The 21210-nt window shown below is 43.5% G+C and overlaps 1 long non-coding RNA gene across 1 annotated transcript in view; it reads right to left on the minus strand.

The window, feature by feature from the left end:
- Nucleotides 1-281: 281 nt before the first annotated feature.
- The window catches only part of LOC308577863, a 494647-nt gene continuing 473718 nt past the window's right edge, over nucleotides 282-21210 (minus strand). Inside the window, exon 3 of the long non-coding RNA XR_014003730.1 lies at nucleotides 282-437. This is a non-coding gene — a long non-coding RNA (uncharacterized lncRNA). The remainder of the gene's footprint in view (nucleotides 438-21210) is intronic.

The following is a 21210-nucleotide window of genomic DNA, read 5'->3' on the forward strand; positions in this document are numbered from 1 at the left end:
AAATCATAGCCACGGACATGCCTTAGACTTGGTGTTTACCTCTACGGATGTTGGTGATCTGACACTAACTAAAAGCGAAACAAAAGAAGTGCCATGGTCAGATCACTTCCTGGTGCAACTTGACTTCTCCGTGACCCATCCCCTCTGCAGGGAGGTGGGACCGATTCGAAAAATCCGCAGCAATGGCACCATCCTGTTTCTGAACAGCTTATTTCTGAATAATTGACTTTTGGCCACATTGAACCATCTTCATTCCACTGGCTCCAGCAGACAAGGAACAGTTTGCTTTTACTTTGCAGTATATCACAATTCGCAGCGATATCAGTGGGTTGTCCTCAAGGCATGCGGAACTCCCCTACACTTTGTCAACATTTTGTGGGTGAAGCATTGAAACCTTTCCACATGCGCCACCTAGAGGTGCTGCACACAAGCTGCATCTGGCAGTGTTTGCTACACCATTGTTGCCAACAGGAATTTATATGCTCAGGCGGAACAAGAAGAAGACTATCTGCATTATAGAATGGTTACATTTACCGCACATCTCACCAAAAAATATTTATTCCGTAGTTGAATCCACATCAGACATTATTATCAAAGGACGTTCACAAGCGATAACTTTAAGCGGTTATGATGTTACATCAATTTATTTACCTTTTTCACAGACTGAACAACAGCATTTATTCATAACTAATGCTGCCGTGCAAATTGCTTTAGCTGATTTTATAGGTGTCATCATTTTTAATCCTCCAAAGGATGACCGTTTGACATTTCTGGCACAGGTCACCTATGTTTGGCTACCCCCTTGTCTCTCACACCTCTCCCCTCTGCACTAACCCTCTTCACGGATGGAACGAAAAGTAGGGGAGTAGTGACGTGGGAGGAGGGAGGAAATGGTTATTTACCCCTCCACAGTCTTCTGCCCAGTGAGCTGAGCTAGCAGCTGTGATTCTTGCCTTTCAATCCTTTCCTACTCAACCTTTCAATCTTATTGTGGATACTCAGTATGTATATCGCCTTTTTGCTATTTTACCAATATCTTGTATAACTCCTTCCTTGGATTCTGACTTGTTTTCCTTGTTTCTTGGCCTGCAGGCCTTACTTCAGCACAGAGAGTTCCCTTATTATGTTGCACATCTTCGCTCTCACACATCGCACCCAAGGTATTTAGCAGAGGGCAATGCAAGAGCAGATGCGGCTTTGAGGGACATTTCTGCCTTTTCTCTCTTTTCTGATCCTATACTATGGCATGTCATTCAACACACTATCCGCTGTTTCTCAGTCATGGGTAAACCTGCGCATATCAAAACTGATAATGGTCCAGCATATATTTCTAAAACATTTTCAGAATTTTGTATGCTGTGGAATGTGAAATTAACTCATGGCATACCCTTTAACTCCACAGGTCAAACTATAGTGGAAAGAGCACACCTGACGTTCAAAACACTATTGCTTAAACAGCTTGGCGGCCGAAGCATACCAACAGCAGATATCCCTTCGGCTGTTCACCAAGTTCTTTTTGTACTTAATCTTTTTATATCCATATCTTAGGACCCATAACCCCGCTTAATTGCATTTTAGGAAGGAGGAGGCACTCCCCTGCCCCTTGGTGGTGTACCGACGCTTGCCTGATCCTGCGTGGCATGGACCTGTCCCACTGATCACGTGGGGACGAGGGTACGCGGCAGTGGACATCAAGGACAAGCCTTTGTGGGTTCCAGCTTGATGCGTGCGGCAATGGCGAGCCTCTTTAACCGCTGATGCGCCTTCCTAACCATTTGCCTTGCCATCCTTTGCTGCACCGTTATACAAGGAGAAGCAGACGACCCAGTCCAGTTGAAACCACCATATTTCACCTCATCGGCTGGCAAGCAGTTGTCAGCTTCCTACTCTGGCTGGCAGCATCCACGGCTCAGCCACTTTCGAACTATAAGAACAGCATTGTTGAATAAGACTTTTAGGGTAGAAAATTATCATAAGATATGGAGGAATAATATTTTTGTACAAGATATGATTAAGTTTACCAGTTTATTGCATGCTTCTAAATGTTGGTTATGTATGCACATGCCGCCCCTTTTGCGAGTCATTCAGGCATAATGCTTCATGATGTGCCTGTCAATGGATCTTTTCAATATACTAATATTATATCCCCTAAGCAATCTTTTTGGCCCCCAGTACACTTGACCCTCCATGAGCCTGCACCCATTTATTTTCAAATTAAGGAGGGGAAAGAATCATGGGGCATATATCCAAACTGTCAATATACATTGAAATTCACTTTTAATAGCTCTTGTTCTCTTACAGGAACATACAGTGACCAATCTCAGTGCTATAGAAGTGACACCAGTGCATGGCTAATAAACTAGAAAGGAAGCTACCATGCAGCTTGGAATCAGAATTCTTATATTCTTGGCTTCCGGATGGAAGTTGGCTTCGACATTTATTGAATTTAGTGATCATTATAGTAGTTATTTGCATTATTTTGTGTTGCTGTATACAATGTATTCTTTCTATAATTTCTGTATGTACTGCATGGTTCTCCAGTCCGTGGCCCGCTTCCGGTCTCACATGAGTCGTCTGTCGCTCTCGATATAACCGTATTGGTACTGATTAATTAAATAAAGAAAGAGGGCATGTGGGAGTCAGATAGCCACGGCAGAGGCTTGTAATATTGCAGGGTGCCCCCTGACCTCAGCTGACCAGCACTCTGAGCTTTACAATGTATTGGAATGCATGACCTTATAAGGAGTTATGCCCCCCCCCCCTCTGGGCAGTGTAACCCTATATCGTTTGTGGGTGGGCTAAAGCCTTGACCGGATGTAGATAACGTGAGACATTGGAATGCAGCCATGCGGCTGGAGAGGACAAAGGAGAATAAACGGACTGGAGGAAGGGGAAGAAGTCTGAATTTAGCTGCCCTCCATCCATGGAAAGATTGCTGGCCTCAGTGTCTTTATTTTATGCCTAAAAAGCACCATTTGTAACGGCAGGCTCCGACATTGGGGGATGAGTGTTCAGACCCCTGGGCTCTCACTTGTGGGGTGCCTCAGGGTTCCATCCTCTCCCCCATGCTTTTTAATATCTATATGAAGCTACTGAGAGAGATCATCAGGGGGTTTGGGCTGGGTGTTCATCAGTATGCAGATGACACCCAGCTCTACCTCTCCTTTAAATCAGAACCAGTGAAGGCGGTGAAGTTCCTGTGTGAGTGCCTGGAGGCAGTTGGAGGATGGATGGCGGCTAACAGATTGAGGTTGAATCATGACAAGACAGAAGTACTGTTTTTGGGGGACGGGGCGGGTGGGTGTGGGGGATTCCCTGGTCCTGAATGGGGTAACTTTGCCCCTGAAGGATCAGGGGCGCAGCCTGGGAGTCATTTTGGACTCACAGTTGTCCATGGAGGCACAGGTTAATTCTGTTTCCAGGGCAGCTGTCTACCAGCTCCACCTGGTACGCAGGCTAAGACCCTACCTGCCCGCGGACTGTCTCACCAGAGTGGTGCATGCTCTGGTTATCTCCCGCATGGTCTACTGCAATGCGCTCTACGTGGGGCTACCTTTGAAGGTGACCCAGAAACTGCAATTAATCCAGAATGCGGCAGCTAGACTGGTGACTGGGAGTGGCCGCCGGGACCATATAACACCGGTTCTGAGAGATCTGCATTGGCTCCCAGTACGTTTCCAAGCACAATTCAAAGTGTTGGTGCTGGAGACTTCCGGGGTGGCGCCTCTGGCAATGGCGAACTCCCTCTGAACTGGAGGGACTAGCTCCGCATGAAACAGGTCTTTTCCGCTGCGGCGTAGCGGGGACCCTTCTGGAAATCACAGGCGGATGAAGCCTGTGACCGTGGGACTCGGCGGGCACCCTTAGCGCCCCCCCAACCCACAAAGGAACCCATAAACGGGCTCCGAAGTGAAGAGGGGGAAGTGGCGCGGTGCTGTGAGTTAATTGCTTTTTCTGTGGAGCGAAGCCGCATAGCTGTTGCCGGAGAGCGCTGCCTTTTTCCTGGGACAATTTGGCATCTAAAATAACCAACCGTGAGTACTGGAACATTAAATATTTGGACTTTAAATAAGAACTGGCGAAATAAAAGGAATTTGGACTTCAAAATTAACCCTAATTTGGTACTGAAACGGGAAGGTTTAAACAGGAAGTCACCCTTCCGTTTCCTTGTAGTCAGAACAAAGCAAAGACAACGCAAACTAGAGCCTTAAAAATCAATTTTAAAGGATCGACTTTCATCATTTAAAATCGCGGAACCCCCCTTCGGTGGCAGGAGAAGAAGGGGGACTTTTTCCTGAGCCGTTTAAACCTGCAGAAATGAAGCTAAAGCAAAGTAATTTTCCACCGTCCTGACCCTGGAGTGGGGTGTCAGATTTGATGTTTGAAGCTCATTGACCAGAAATAAATGCTTTGACAGATAGTTAAAAGGAGAGAAACATTGTGATTCCATTGTTTCCTTTCATAGAATCATAGAATAGAATCATAGAATCATAGAGTTGGAAGAGACCACAAGGGCCATCGAGTCCAACCCCCTGCCAAGCAGGAAACACCATCAGAGCACTCCTGACATATGGTTGTCAAGCCTCTGCTTAAAGACCTCCAAAGTAGGAGACTCCACCACACTCCTTGGCAGCAAATTCCACTGTCGAACAGCTCTTACTGTCAGGAAGTTCTTCCTAATGTTTAGGTGGAATCTTCTTTCTTGTAGTTTGGATCCGTTGCTCCGTGTCCGCTTCTCTGGAGAAGCAGAAAACTGTCCCATTAAACTTTAATTAGTTTAATGCTAATCATATGTCCAGTGCGCTTCCGATGCCACAATGTCCCATTACAGCAGAGCATTTCGCACAGCGGCTCAAGAAGGGCTGGAGAGTCAGCATCTTTTCAATAAAGGAATCTTGGAGCAAGCGGTTTGGAACTCAAATAAAAGGTTTATTTACACAAAACAAAAAAACCCTGGTGAAGAATCACACATTTCAGCAAACACGCTCCAAAAGAAAAGAAAAAGGGGGAAGGGAGCAAACACACGAGTGAGTTGACTATTTATACAAACTCACATTCCAGGAAGCTTAACGACCTCCAGCTGCTCAGTGACTAGAGCGTCTTGATTAGAGCTTCTTAACCCTTTAATACCAACAAAAACAACCTTTCTCCCTCCTCTATGTGACATCCTTTTCTATATTTGAACATGGCTATCATATCACCCCTTAACCTCCTCTTCTCCAGGCTAAACATGCCCAGCTCCCTTAGCCGTTCCTCATAAGGCATCGTTTCCAGGCCTTTGACCATTTTGGTTGCCCTCCTCTGGACACGTTCCAGTTTGTCAGTGTCCTTCTTGAACTGTGGTGCCTAGAACTGGACACAGTACTCCAGGTGAGGTCTGACCAGAGCAGAACACAGTGGCACTATTACTTCCCTTGATCTAGATGCTATACTCCTATTGATGCAGCCCAGAATTGCATTGGCTTTTTTAGCTGCCGCGTCACACTGTTGGCTCATGTCAAGTTTGTGGTCAACCAAGACTCCTAGATCCTTTTCACATGTACTGCTCTCAAGCCAGGTGTCACCCATCTTATATTTGTGCCTCTCCTTTTTTTTGCCCAAGTGCAATACTTTACATTTCTCCCTGTTAAAGTTCATCTTGTTTGTTTTTGCCCAGTTCTCTAATCTGTCAAGGTCGTTTTGAAGTGTGATCCTGTCCTCTGGGGTGTTAGCCACCCCTCCCAGTTTGGTGTCATCTGCAAATTTGATCAGGATGCCCTTGAGTCCATCATCCAAGTCGTTGATAAAGATGTTGAATAAGACCGGGCCCAAGACAGAACCCTGTGGCACCCCACTAGTCACTCTTCTCCAGAATGAAGAGGAACCATTGATGAGCACCCTTTGGGTTCGGTCAGTCAGCCAGTTACAAATCCACTGAGTGGTAGCATAGTCAAGACCGCATTTTACCAGCTTCTTTACAAGAATATCATGGGGCACCTTGTCAAATGCCTTGCTGAAATCAAGGTAGGCTACATCCACTGCATTCCCTTCATCTACCAGGCTTGTAATTCTGTCAAAAAGTGAGATCAGGTTAGTCTGACATGACTTATTTTTCAGAAATCCATGCTGACTATTGGTGATCACAGCATTCCTTTCTAGGTGCTCACAGACTGTTTGCTTCATGATCTGCTCCAGAATCTTCCCAGGTATTGATGTCAGACTGACTGGGCGGTAATTATTTGGGTCCTCTCTTTTCCCCTTTTTGAAAATAGGGACAGCATTTGCCCTCCTCCAGTCTGCCGGGACTTCGCCTGTTCTCCAGGAATTCTCAAAGATGACTGCCAGTGGTTCTGAGATCACATCTGCCAGTTCTTTTAATACTCTTGGATGCAGTTCATCTGGCCCTGGAGACTTGAATACATTTAAACTAGCCAAGTATTCTTGTACTATCTCCTTAGTTATTCTGGGCTGTGTTTCCTTTGCTGAATCATCTGCTCCAAATTCTTCAGGTCGGGCATTGTTTTCTTTATCGGAGAAGACTGAGGCAAAGAAGGCATTGAGGAGTTACACGGAGACTTCCGGTTGTGAGCGACGCCATCGCAAGCGGGGATTGCTTCCAGGCGGAGAATCCCGGGTTTTTCGGAGGTTTTTGGGGGGTCTTTGGGCGCAGCGACCCCCCGAAGTAGTGTCTGGAGGGTGTTCAGACACTCAGGTTCCCGCGGAGAGCCGAAACGCAGACCACCCGGCCGCCAGGTAACTCCACGGAGCGAAGAGAGCGGCGGGGAGGAGAAGCGGGCTAAGGGGAAGCCATAGCTAACTCCGGAAAACGAAGCCCCGAGCTTGCCGGGGGAGCTCACAATTCTCGAAACCAAGTAACCCGGGCTTAAAACAATTTCAAGACAAACTAGAAAAATTAAGGAAAGCACCGGTGGACTAACAATTAATTACGAGACCAGCACTATCTCCAATCAATTTGTGCGCATTGGGGAAGCAAAGTTGCTGAAAGTGAAAGTGTGCTGCCGCTAGCGGCTACAGTTTCTTTCCCCCCTCTAAGCTGTTACAAACTACCTGATACAAAACTAACTCTTTGATTGAGAAAGAAGAACTTAAGCTAAAACGGGGGAACGGAGGGTCAAGAGTTGGAATTCTAAGGTCCTTTTTGGAATTTTGAAAGAGTAAGTTGAAAGTATAACTGCAATTTTTTTTCCCCCTCTCAACAAAAAGGCTGCGTAACAGAGGAAGTGCTTTCGACTCCATTACACGGTCAGCCTTCCGGGCTATTTCCGTTCCTGTCCCTGCCTTGTTTTGCAAAAAATCTTCGTTTGGGTGCCCTTTATGTAACCCATTTGGACTTAATTCAAAATACTGGTCTTAAAATGGCATCAGAGAATTGAGGAACTGGACAGGCAGCCGAAATCCTCATTTTTGCTATACCACGTCTCTCTTTTTTTTCTCCCTTTTGCATTCTACCCAGTCAATTTTCAGGAATCTAGGACACCCAGCGGCCAGAAGAGTAATTACAGCTAGGGTACATTTCCCTTTTCAATCAGCCTCAACTATCATATGTGCTCCATCTGACTCCTCTGTTCAAAGACCGGACTGAACGAGAATTTATAACCACTTTATAAAATTTATAAGGACTAGCCCAACTGGGGCAGAAGGCTCTTATTTCTTTTTTTTTTTTTCAATTTTGGACTGGGGAAAAGAGGATTTGAATTTCGAATCTGGAATCTCCTCTTTCTCTTTTTCTCTCTTCCTACTTTTTTATATATATTTGTTTGAACTCCTTTGCGGTATAACTGGACTATAATTGGGAAACTTCGACATCTAAAGGGATTAGCCTAATTTGTGGCAAGAAGACTTTTTGTTTTTGTTCTGTTTTTTCTTCTCTGTTTTTTTTCCTCCTTCTTTTTTGCTCTCTTCCCCCCTCTCTCTGTGAAACTTTTTGGATGCAATTAGTACTTCATTTGTTATTTGTGCTCCATTTGACTCCCCTGTTTGGAGGCCGAACTAAACCAGGCTTTTCAACTACTTTAAAGGAACTTATATGGACTATCCAATTGGGGGCAGAGGACTTGTTTTTACTTGCTTTTTCCTGCGACTGGAACTTTGAACTTCTGAATTCCTCTTTATATTGGGTTATACTCTCCTGTGGTACAACTGGAGTATAAATTTTCTCCCTTTCCTCTCCCCTTCTTTCCCCTTTCCCTTCTTGGAAGTTTCCCAGACGTAATTAACTACCCTTCCCAGATCTGGGGGAGGAATTTGGCAACTTTTGGCAAAAAGGTTAATATTGACATTTCTAATTCTAATTCAGAGGAATCAGGGATTGGGAATTATATTTCGAAGGTTGTAAGTGAATAAGGTGGGAACCGATAAAAAATTGAACAATATTAGGGTGGTGTTAACCGCTGTTAAAGGTTGTATTAGAAGGATGTCCCACGTACCTAAGAAGGGTGGAGAGGGTGGAACACCAGGAGATAGGAGAGGATCCAAACCAGATGCAGATTTCAAGGCAGAAATTCTGAAAATGTTTGCTGAAATTAGACAGAGTGAAAAGAATATGGAGGATAAATTGGAGCATGTGAATACAAGAATAGAACAGGTGGATACGAGAATTGGGAAAATGGACCAAAAGATCGAGGAAACTGTAAAAGAGTTAAGAGGTCAAATTAAAGACGTTTCCAAAAGAACACAATCTCTGGAAGAAGGAATGAAAAAAACAAGAGTAGAAATGAAGGAAGTGAAACGGGAAGAAGAAAAACTAAAAGCAGGATTATCGGAAGTCAATAAAATACAAGAAGAAGTATGGGACGCAATCACGATGAATGAATTGAGGCAACGGGAGGTGAATCTTAGGTTGAGAGCAGTCCCTGAAATACAAGGTGAAAACATCAGAGAGAAACTGACAATAGAAATAGCACAATGGTTGGCAATACAAAAAGAAGAAGTAGAAAGATCGGTTCAAAATGTATTCAGAATAAGAACAAGAACAACCAGAACAAAGAAAATGCCGGGAGATTGTCTGATTACCTTCAAAGATAAAGATATGAGAAGCCTAATTTTGCAAAAAAACAGAGAAAAAAGACTAAATATTGATGGGAATTATATAATCATTTTTAAAGATATTCCAGTAAGATTGTTGAAGCGAAGAGACCCATATAAGCCATTGGTCCAAATTCTTAAGAAAAACAAGATTGAATTCAAATGGGAGTTCCCTCAGGGGATCTCATTTACCTATAAAAGCAAGAAACACAGACTTATCAACCCGGAGGAAACAAGTAAATTTCAGAGGCGATATAAGGAGTTGATGGTGGAAGAGGAAGAAGAAGGAGGAGCAGTAGGAGGAGTCGGTCCACTGGAGAGGAGGTATCGGGAGGAAAAGGAAAGGGAAGACAGAGAACCGGAGGAGGAGGAGGAGGAGGAGGAAGAAGAGGAGGGAGAAGAACAGGAAGAAGCCGGATTATAATCAATTAAATAAATACTTAATTTGAAAAAATATGGATCTAAAATTGTGGAATTGGAATATTAACGGAATGAATGATAGGAAAAAACGAAATAAAATTGAACAATGCCTAAAAAAGAAAAATCTTGATATCATCTGTCTTCAAGAAACACACGTGGCAAAAAAGCACAGGAAAATCTTGATTAATAATAGACTAGGGAATGAATTTGTATCTTCTGATAAAGGGAAAAAGAGAGGGGTTGTATTATATGTAAAAAAGAACATTGAGGCGCAGCAAATTTTTAAAGATGAAGAAGGAAGAATAATTGCAATACAGATTAAATGGCAAGGTGAAAAAATAATAATTGTTGGGATCTATGCACCTAATGGAAATAAAACTGATTTTTACAAAAACTTGGAAGAAAAGTTGTTTGAATACATGGACCAAAAAATGATATTTATGGGGGATATGAATGGGGTGGTTTCGTTGGAAATTGATAGATTAAGAGAAAAAGATGTAAGTAGAGAAGGAAAATTGCCTAAGACTTTTTTTACTATGATAAAAAACTTCAATTTAATTGACATATGGAGACTTAGACATCCGCTAGAGAAGCAGTTTACGTTCTATTCGGAACCAAATAAGTCTTTATCAAGAATTGATCAAATTTGGGTCTCCAACGAGCTAACTCCAAGAATCCGACAGATTGAGATTCAACCAAAAACAATATCAGACCATAGCCCAATAAAAATGGAGGTTAAAGGATATGAAGAAAGATCATTTAGATGGCGACTTAATGATTATCTCTTAGATGATCAGAAGCTTATCCAGGAGGCAAAGAAAAAATTGACAGACTACTTTATAGATAACATGAACAAAGGCACAAAAATGAGTATAGTTTGGGATGCAAGCAAAGCAGTTATAAGAGGATTCTTCATTCAACAGAATGCGATTAAGAACAAGAACAGGGAGAAAGGGAAGAAGGAGATCTTAAAACAAATAATGGATAACGAAATAAAATTAATTAAGAACCCAAACAGCTCAAAAATAAAAGAGAATATCAAAGTCCTGCAGACACAATTTGCAATGATTATTAACAAAGAGGTGGAATGGAATATCAAAAGGCTTCGACAGAAAAACTTTGAATCTGCTAACAAATCTGGCAGATGGCTTGCGTGGCAAATCAGGAAAAGGAAAGAACAAAGCACAATTAACAAAATTATCTTAGAGGGAGAAGAAGTTGAAAATCCCAAAGCTATTAGGAAAGGATTTTTGGATTTCTATAAACATTTATATAACAACAGAGAAAAGAATAATACGAAGAAAATAGAAAGATTCTTAAAGGAAAAAGGAGTGAAAAAGATCCCGACAGACAAGAAAGACCGACTGAACGCCCCAATTGTAAATGAGGAAATAATAGAAATAATAAAAGAACTGAAGAAAGGGAAGGCACCAGGACCAGATGGTCTAACATCTAGTTACTATAAAGAACTGAGGCACGCCTTAATAGTACCAATAAAGGAAGTTATGAATAACATATTGCAACAACAGGACATCCCCGGAACGTGGAAAGAGGCCTTTATTACACTTATTCCTAAGCAAGACTCTGATTTGACACAAGTAAAGAATTATAGGCCAATATCTCTGTTGAACACAGACTATAAGATTTTCGCTGGAATATTAGCAAAGAGATTAAAGAAGATATTGCAAGAAATAATACATGTAGACCAGGCAGGCTTCCTTCCGGGCAGGCAGATGAAAGACAATGTTAGGAACATAATAAATATTTTGGAATATCTGTCTGTAAGGAATGAGAAGCAAGCCTTATTAATGTTTGTGGACGCAGAGAAGGCTTTTGATAATGTATCGTGGGAATTTATGTTAAAAAATTTAGAAATGATGGAAGTGGGGAATGAATTTTATAATGGAATAAGGGCAATTTATTCGGAACAAAGAGCTAAATTGATTGTGAATAATATATATACAGAAGAGTTTAAGATATCGAAAGGTACTAGACAGGGGTGTCCTCTTTCGCCGTTACTATTTATAATAGTCCTGGAAGTCCTTCTGGGTTCAGTAAGGAACAACGATAAAATAAAGGGGGTTACAGTCGGCAAAAATGAATACAAGATCAAAGCCTTTGCCGATGACATAGTAATAACGATTGAAGAACCAAAAAACAGCTTAAATGAGGTATTGGAGGAAATAGAACAGTTTGGCAAAGTGGCTGGATTTACGCTAAATAAGAAAAAAACAAAAATAATGGCTAAGAACATAGATCAGACTCTAGTGGATGAACTGCAACGAGCATCAGGAATTGATGTGGCCAAAAAGGTAAAATATTTGGGAATATGGTTGACCCCCAAAAATATTGATTTATATCAGAACAATTATATTCAGGTGTGGAGCGGAATTAAGAAAGATTTAGAAACCTGGGGTAGAATGAAACTGTCTTTTTGGGGCAGAATATCAGCGATCAAAATGTGTGTGCTCCCAAAGATGATATTTTTGTTTCAGATGATCCCTATAATCAGGGGAACAAGTGTATTCAAAGAGTGGCAAAGAACGCTTTCGAGATATATCTGGCAGGGCAAGAAGCCAAGAATACAATTTAAGCTGTTGACAGACGCTAAGGAAAGAGGCGGCTTTGCCCTGCCAGACCTAAAACTATACTACGAGGCGTCCTGTCTTTGCTGGTTAAGGGAGTGGATAAAATTAAATAATAATAAATTGTTAGATCTAGAGGGCCATGATAATAGGTCTGGATGGCACGCCTATTTGTGGCGGGAGAAGAAGAAAATCCACAAAAGTTTTACCAATCATGTCATTAGGGGCTCTATAATAGAGGTCTGGGACAGATACAAAAATATTTTGGAATTTAAAACTCCGCATTGGTTGTCACCACTAGAGATAATGTCGGTAAAAAAAATTAATATGAGACGAAACTGGATAACATATGGTGAATTGGTAATGAAAGTGGGGGAGAAATGGAAATTTAAGCCATACAAACAAGTGAAGGATCAAGTTTATGATTGGCTACACTATTTCCAGGCAAATGCAATGTTTAACAAAGATCTCAAAGAAAGGGGATATATAGAAAAAGCGTCTAAATTTCAATCAGATATAATTGATAATGATGTCAAGATAATTTCGAAAATGTACAAAATACTTTTGGAATGGCAAACAAAGGACGAGGAAATCAAGTCGGTCATGATTAAGTGGGCCAGAGATTTTGGTTACAGCATACAACTAGAGGAATGGGAAAAGGTATGGAACGAAAATATGAAATTCACTGCATGTACAGCACTGAAGGAAAATATAATGAAGATGGTGTACAGGTGGTATATTACACCGGTAAAACTGTCAAAAATGTATAAGATATGTAACAAGTGCTGGAAATGCAAAGAAAAAGAGGGATCTCTCTTCCACATGTGGTGGGATTGTGGGAAGGTGAGGGGTTTCTGGGAATCGATTTACTGTGAATTGAAAAAGATGTTTAAATACTCGTTTGTTAAGAAGCCAGAGTCCTTCCTACTAGGTATAACAGGAAGAGAGATAAAAAGACGGGACTTTAAACTGTTCCAATATGCTGTGACAGCGGCAAGAATACTGATAGCCCAGAGGTGGAGACAGGAGGAAATGCCGACTTTGAGCGAATGGAGGATGAAACTTATAGATTACGCGGAATTGGACAAATTGACTGGAAGAATAAGATATCAAAAAGATCAAAAATTCATTGAGGACTGGGGGAAGTTTGCGGTATATCTGGAAACTATATGTGATCAACAAACAACGCTAGTGGGGTTTAAAGAGACTTTGTAATACCGCAAGGAATATTGCAAGATAGAATTAGAGAGGTGTAAACTAATAGTAAGCTAGCAATATTACATAGGAAAATGCGAGAAAATAAGAACAATGGATGATTGTGGGAGGTGCTGGTGGAGGTTCCAAAACTGTAAATATGTAATTATGTTGTAACCAATATAAGTAAAAGAAAAACTGAATAAAAATCTAATGGGAAAAAAAAGAAGAAGAAGGCATTGAGGAGTTCAGCCCTTTCTGTGTCCCCATCTTCTCCTCTGAGTGGCCCCACTGTTTCTTTGTTCTTCCTTTTGCTACGGACATACCCATAAAAGCCTTTTTTGTTGCTTTTAACCTCTCTAGCAAGCCTGAGTTCATTCTGTGCTTTAGCTTTTCTGACTTTGCATCTACACGTGCTGGCTATTTGTTTGAATTCCTCTTTGGTGGTTCCCCCCCTTTTCCATTTTTTGTACACATCCTTTTTAAATCTTAACTCAGTTAAAAGTTCTTTAGATAGCCACCCTGGCTTCTTTAGGCACCTTCCATGTTTCCGTCTCATTGATATTGCCTGACGTTGTGCTTTTACTATCTCCCTCTTAACAAACTCCGAGCCATCATGAACTCCCTTTCCTTTTAGTATTACTGTCCATGGGATCTCACCCAGCACTTCCCTAAGTTTTATGAAGTCGGCTTTATTAAAGTCAAGAAATTGAGTCCTAGTATGCTTGGCTGCTCCTTTCCGCTGTATAGTAAACTTCAGAAGAGCATGATCACTCGCGCCTAATGATCCTTCCACTTCTACCCCACTAACCAGGTCATCAACATTGGTTAGGACTAGATCTAAAATGGCTGTTCCTCTTGTTGCTTCTCCCACTTTCTGGACAATGAAGTTGTCTGCAAGGAGTTCTCGGTCCACATACTGCTTAAGCCTGCCTTGTAGAATTTTAAGCATAACCTTGCTAGCGTGTGAAATGAGTGCAATTGTGCGGTAGTTGGAGCATTCTTTGGCACTGCCCTTCTTTGGGATTCAGATGTAGACTGATCTTCTCCAATCCTCTGGCCACTGCTGAGTTTTCCAAACTTGCTGGCATATTGAGTGTAGCACCTTAATAGCACCATCTTTTAAAATTTTAAATAGTTCAGCTGGAATACCATCACTTCCACTGGCCTTGTTATTTGCAGTGCTTTCTAAGGCCCATTTGACGTCACTCTCCAGGATGTCTGGCTCAAGGTCAGCAACCACACTACCTGGGGTGTACGAAAAATCCATATCTCTGGTTCTTCCCATTCTGTTGTTTTCCTCTATTTCTTTGCATTGCTCGTTTAAGAAGGCCTTCTTGTCTCTCCTTGCTATTTTTTGGAAATCTGCATTCAATTTCCTGTATCTTTCACAGAGCCAGTGTGGTGTAGTGGTTAAGAGCGGTAGTCACGTAATCTGGGTAACCGGGTTCACGTCTCCGCTCCTCCACATGCAGCTGCTGGGTGACCTTGGGCCAGTCACACTTCTTTGAAGTCTCTCAGCCCCACTCACCTCACAGAGTGTTTGTTGTGGGGGAGGAAGGGAAAGGAGAATGTTAGCCGCTTTGAGACTCCTGAAGGGGAGTGAAAGGCGGGATATCAAATCCAAACTCTTCTTCTTCTCTTCTATCTCCCTCGCATTTTGCTTGCCTTCTCTCCCCCGCTATTTGTAAGGCCACTTTGCTTTCTTCCAGTTCCTTTTCATTGGGATGGTTTTCGTTGCTGCCTCCTGTATAATGTTGTGAGCCTCCATCCATAGTTCTTCAGGCACTCTGTCCACCAAATCCAAATCCTTAAACCTGTTCCTCACTTCCACTGTGTATTCATACGGGATTTGATTTAGATTGCATCTTACCGGCCCAGTGGTTTTTCCTACTTTCTTCAGTTTAAGCTTGAATTTTGCTATAAGAAGCTGATGATCTGAGCCTCAGTCAGCTCCAGGTCTTGTTCTTGCTGACTGTATAGAGCTTCTCCATCTTTGGCTGAAGAGAATATAATCAATCTGATTTTGATGCTGCCCATCTGGTGATGTCCATGTAGAGTCATTTCTTGTGTTGCTGGAAAAGCGTGTTTGTGATGACCAGCTTGTTCTCTTGACAGAACTCTATTAGCCTTTGCCCTGCTTCGTTTTGATCTCCAAGGCCAAACTTGCCAGTTGTTCTTTTTATCTCTTGATTCCCTACTTTAGCATTCCAATCCCCTATAATGAGAAGAACATCCTTCTTTGGTGTCACTTCTATAAGGTGTTGTAAGTCTTCATAGAATTGCTCAATTTCAGTTTCTCCAGCACCAGTAGTTGGTGCATAAACTTGGATTACTGTGATGTTAAAAGGTCTGCCTTGGATTCGTATCGAGATCATTCTATCATTTTTGAGATTGCATCCCAGTACAGCTTTTGCCACTCTTTTGTTGATTATGAGGGCCACTCCATTTCTTTTACGTGTTTCTTGCCCACAGTAGTAGATATGATGGTCGTCCGAACTGAATTCGCCCATTCCCGTCCATTTTAGTTCACTGATGCCCAGGATGTCAATATTTATTCTTGCCATCTCATTTTTGACCACATCCAACTTACCCAGGTTCATGGTTCTTACATTCCAGGTTCCTATGCAATATTTTTCTTTACAGCATTGGACTTTCCTTTCGCTTCCAGGCATATCCACAACTGAGCGTCCTTTCGGCTTTGGCCCAGCCACTTCATCAGCTCTGAATCTACTTGTACTTGTCCTCCGCTCTTCCTCAGTAGCATTCCTTTTCCTTGGACGCCTTCTGACCTGAGGGGCTCATCTTCCAGCATCATAACGTTTATGTGCCTGTTGTCTTTGTCCATGAAGTTTTCTTGGCAGGGATACTGGAGTGGCTTGCCGGTTCCTGCTCCAGGTGGATCACGTTTGGTCAAAACTCTCCACTATGACCTGTCCATCTTGGGTGGCCCTGCATGGCATAGCTCCTAGCTTCCCTGAGTTATTCAAGCCCCTTCGCCACGGCAAGGCAGTGATCCATGAAGGGGGAGTCTTTTTAGATGAGTCTAAAAAGCCCGGGACACAAATTTTCACGGCCCTCTAATGGCTATGGTGGCTGATTTACAGGTAGGTAGCCATGTTGGTCTGCCGTAGTTGAAACAAAATAAAAAAATGCCTTCCAGTAGCACCTTAGAGACTAACTAAGTTTGTTATTGGTATGAGCTTCCGTGTGCATGGTATCTGAAGAAGTGTGCATGCACACGAACACTCATCCCAATAACTAACTTAGTTGGTCTCTAATGTGCTACTGGAAGGAATTTATTTATTTCGTTTGTTTGTTTGTTTTGTTTCATATTACAGATGTAGGAAATCTTTGGCCATCCAGATGTTGCTGAAGTATAGCTCCTGTCATTTCTGGCCATTGGCTAAGCTTGTTTGGCCTGATGGGAGTTGCAGCTGAGCAACGTCTGGAGGGCCAAAGGTTCTGCATGCCTGCTATATAAGCATGGCGGTCCTTTGCACCTGGTCCTTTATTGGCACAGTTATCCCATTCAGGACCAGGGTGTCCACCACACCTGCCTGCCCACAAAATCCCGTACAAATTCCTTTTCCTGACTGCAGGACATCTGCTGCCTCTGAAGCCCTCTTGGCTTCATCATAGAAGGCTTCCATATCATATTCTGGAGAAATAAACACATTTATGAACTATCACCCCAAAGCACAAAATGCATAGTGAACAAGGGTCTGCAAAAGTCACGTGTGGGTCACAAACGTTCAGAAGATGCGAGTGATCAATCAATTCAATGAACATATATCTTTTTTCCTTAATGAAATAGCAAAAGTTTATTGTGTAACAAACCACCTATATGATGGCAGATCCTCATCCAAATGGATCAGACTTTCTCCAGGTCACTGTGGGCTTTTTTGAGCAAGACGCTCACCAGGTTTTCCACGCTATCCTTGACATTCACCTGTTTCACAAAAGGTAAATAGATTTGGTAGCAGTTAGACTGGGTCAGTGTCAGGATGCACTGGTGGACTGGATGAGGGACAATAAACTGCATTTGAATCCTGGGGCGATGGAGTAGCTTGGTGGGTGGTTCTCATGTTCCAGCAATTGACAGGTTTCCTGTTCTGGATGTGGTTGCACTCCCCCTAAAGGAGCCAGGGCATAGTTGGGGGCACTCCTGGAATAATAATAATAATAATAATAATAATAATAATAATAATAATAATAATAATAATAATAATAATTTATACCCCGTCCGTCTGGCTGGGTTTCCCCAGCCATTCTGGGCGGCTCCCAACAGAATATGAATAATAATAATAATTAAAAAATAAAACATCAAACATTTAAAACTTCCCTAAACAAGGTTGCCTTCAGATGTCTTCTAAAGGTCAAGTGCTTATTTCCTTGACATCTGATGGGAGGGCATTCCACAGGGTGGGCACCACCACTGAGAAGGCCCTCTGCCTGGTTCCCTGTAGCTTTACTTTTTGCAGTGAGGGAACCGCCAGAAGGCCCTCGGAGCTGGACCTCAGTGTCTGGACTGAAGGATGGGAGTAGAGACGCTCCATCAGGTATACTGGGCCAGGGCTGTTTAGGGCTTGAAAGGTCAGCACCAACACTTTGAATTGTGCTCGGAAACGTACTGGGAACCAATGTAGGTCCTTCAGGACCGGCGTTATGTGGTCCCGGCAGCCACTCCCAGTCACCAGTCTAGCTGCCGCATTCTGGATTAGTTGTAGTTTCCGGGTCACCTTCAAAGGTAGCCCCACATAGAGCACATTGCAGTAGTCCAAGCAGGAGATAACCAGAGCATGCAGCACTCTGGCGAGACAGTCTACATCTTTGTCACTAGACAGCCCACGTTTTTTACAGTGGTACCTCGGGTTAAGAACTTAATTTGTTCTGGAGGTCTGTTCTTACCCTGAAACTGTTCTTAACCTGAGGTACCACGTTAGCTAATGGGGTCTCCTGCCGCCGCGCGATTTCTGTTCTCATCCTGTTGCTTAGAGAGGGCTAAGAAGCAATCGAGATTGCTTGTGGCAATTCACATTCACCGCTAATGTGGACTTTTGCTACTTTAATATGTGGAAACATTGAGCCTGTGCAGGTGGTGAATGTCCCCATATATGTGAAGAGGACAGTATTGAGGACAAACTTTGTTTTGGGACAACTTTCTAAGATCCTGTGTGATAGATAGTCTCTCGGAAAAGATTAAAGATAAGCAAAAACAGGAGTTGATTGGTAACTGAACTGGACAACAGGGTCGAAGCAACTGCTTATAGACATTTCTGAAGGCCTGGGCCACTCCCACTCCCCACGTGATTGGCTGTCTAAACTTCCAAGCTGTGAATCAGGACTCAGAGTTTAAGGGCCAATGGCCGAGCCCAAATCCAGAAATGTTCTGTGATTGGATATCATGTATCGAATCAGAACACAGGAGCTCAGAATCCTTAGTCCAGACTCGAGACCACTGAATACATAACAGGCCCCATGGCATTTTCAGGAGACTGGCTGACTATTGATGTGTAACCACAAAACTCAAGAACTGTCCCGCCTGCTAGAATTGAGCTGAGGGATCCCCTTGTACCCTTGGAGATCTTTCGAAAAGCAAAGACACGTAGGATTTTGCCTTGATAAGAAAAGAAACAAGAATCAGTGATGGGGGAAATTTTGTTCTGGGGCTCAGCCCCTGCATTTCCTCCTACTGCTAGCACTCAGTCGTGTGCTAAGTACAAAGATCATGCCCCTTTTGGACTTCCAAAGGATGGGGAAACCCTGCATTTAAAGACACGGGACAACAATGGGATGGGGCGGATTTCATGCGGACGCCAATATATTACAGTCAAACCTCAGCTCCCGAACGCCTGCGTTTTGGAACGTTTCGGTTCCCGAACGTTGAAAACCCGGCACATTTCAAAACGATTGTGAGGCAAAGTAAGAGTCCATCAGTTCCTGAGGTGAAATTTTGGGGTGGGGAACGTCTGACCTCTGAGCACATCTTGCCCCCTCCCCAAGTCTTCCCCATTTGGTCCATGAGGCCATTCTCACATGCAGGTAAGGGGTGAGGCTTGACTGATAGGACATGGCTTTCCAAAGCTGCTTTCTTTGCACAGCCCTCAAAGCATGGGACTAGTTGTCAGGATCCTCTGAAGAAATGCAGAAACCAGGGACCCATTGCTAAGCAGGATGGCTCCCCCTTCATATCAGCGCAGAACATCCCATTCAGTTGGGCTGAGCCATGGCACTCCTGGCAGAGAGCTCTTTGGCGAGCCAATACTCAGTACTAAGTAGAATTGCCCATCCCTTCAGATCCTTCTGAGCACTAAAAAAGGAGGGAGAGGTTTCTTCCCTTCCCTGTGAAGCCCAAGCTTGCTGAGCTCTCCAAGAGAGAGGTGGGGGCTCCCAAAGGCTTCCCCTCCTTCCTTTAAGCCTGATCTCACTGCAGTCCTAAAAGGGGGAGACTCTCCAAGACTGTAGTGATATTAGAGAATGGCAGATGAAGGTGATGGACTATATGGAACTGGTAGAAATGACTGGCAGAATCCGAGACCAGGGAGAAGAGTCGGTGAAAGAAGACTGGAAGAAATTTAAAGACTATTTACAGAAATATTGCAAAATTAATGAATGCTAGAAGGATGTTGGATAGAAACTAAGTGGTTTCCAGCTGTAATGCTTTAAGAGATAGGAAAAAAGGTTTACAAAAGTGTAAAAGCTTAATGGTAAGGATTTGCTGAACTAACAAACTGAAGTGGAATACAAAAAAGGGAGGTATGAGGAGGTCCGGGGAAATAAGTGTAAGAAGATATGTTATGGAGAATCAATGTGTTTTTTAACTGTTTTTATTTTGTATGTTTCTTTTTATTTTTCATTTTTACTGTTATACTTTAAAAACTTTAATAAATATCTTTTCAAAAAAAAAAAAAGTCTGTAGTGATATTAGGCTCTTTCCCTCCTCCCTTTTAGGCCTGATGCCTCTTTGTTGGTAGTTGTTGTGTACTGAGTTGAGCAAAGCGGCAAGCCCCTGGGGAAACCATAACTGGGTTTGTGACCTCTCTCCGCCAAGCTGCCCGGTTCTGCAACTTCTCAGAGCTGGAGAACATGCTTCGTGACCGCCTCGTCGGTGGCCTGAAGGATGAGAAGCTGCAACGACGCCTCTACGCCAAGAAGGACCTAACGTTCCAGGTCGCTCTGGAGGAGGCCCTGGCAACGGAAGCTGCCAAGAGGTCGACGCAAGAGGCACGGCCGAGCCTGGCACCCCAACCGAGGGTCCACCACGAAGACCTCACCGGCGACTCAGGATCCGACAGGGAGGAGGTGCACCGAGTACAGCAGCGCACTCAAGCAGCACACAGACCACAGCTGCCTCGACGAGAAGGAGGGAACTGCGCAAGCTGCGGGGAAAGTCACGAGAGGAGGACCTGCCGTTTCCGCAACGCAGAGTGCAGGCAGTGCAGAAAATTGGGACACATCGCCCGGGTGTGTCGAGCTCGGCCCACCCAACGCCAGGCATCAGATGACCAATCCAAGAGCCCCAGGTCCCGGGGCCCAACGCACCAAGGCAACTCTACGGAGCTCACGGACTTCCAGGTATACCAGTTGCCCCACCCCAACGTAGAGAAAATTTATGTAGAGGTACAGATAGAGGGGGCCCCATGCCGCATGGAGCTTGACATGGGTTCAACTCTATCCATAATCTCGGCAAGGACCTTAAGGAAACTGTGTCCTACTGGGGGTCCCAAACTCAGGCCAGCCCCATTCACCCTCCGGGACTTCCAGAAATGTAAGGTCGGCCCACAATGGGGGTGGGGACCTTCAAGGTGCAATATCGAGGGCCGATGCGGCAACTGGACTTGCTCGTGGTCAAGGGCCCCTACATTAGCTTACTAGGATTGGCATGGTTTGGACCACTGGGGCTAGCCATCACCGGGGTGAACCACACTACCTTACAAGTGGACGTGGATGCCATCTGCAAGGAATTTCCAGGGGTTTTCGATGG

Source organism: Podarcis bocagei (genome assembly GCF_964188305.1).
Source record: "Podarcis bocagei genome assembly, chromosome: W".
In the NCBI taxonomy this organism is placed as follows: Eukaryota; Metazoa; Chordata; class Lepidosauria; order Squamata; family Lacertidae; genus Podarcis; species Podarcis bocagei.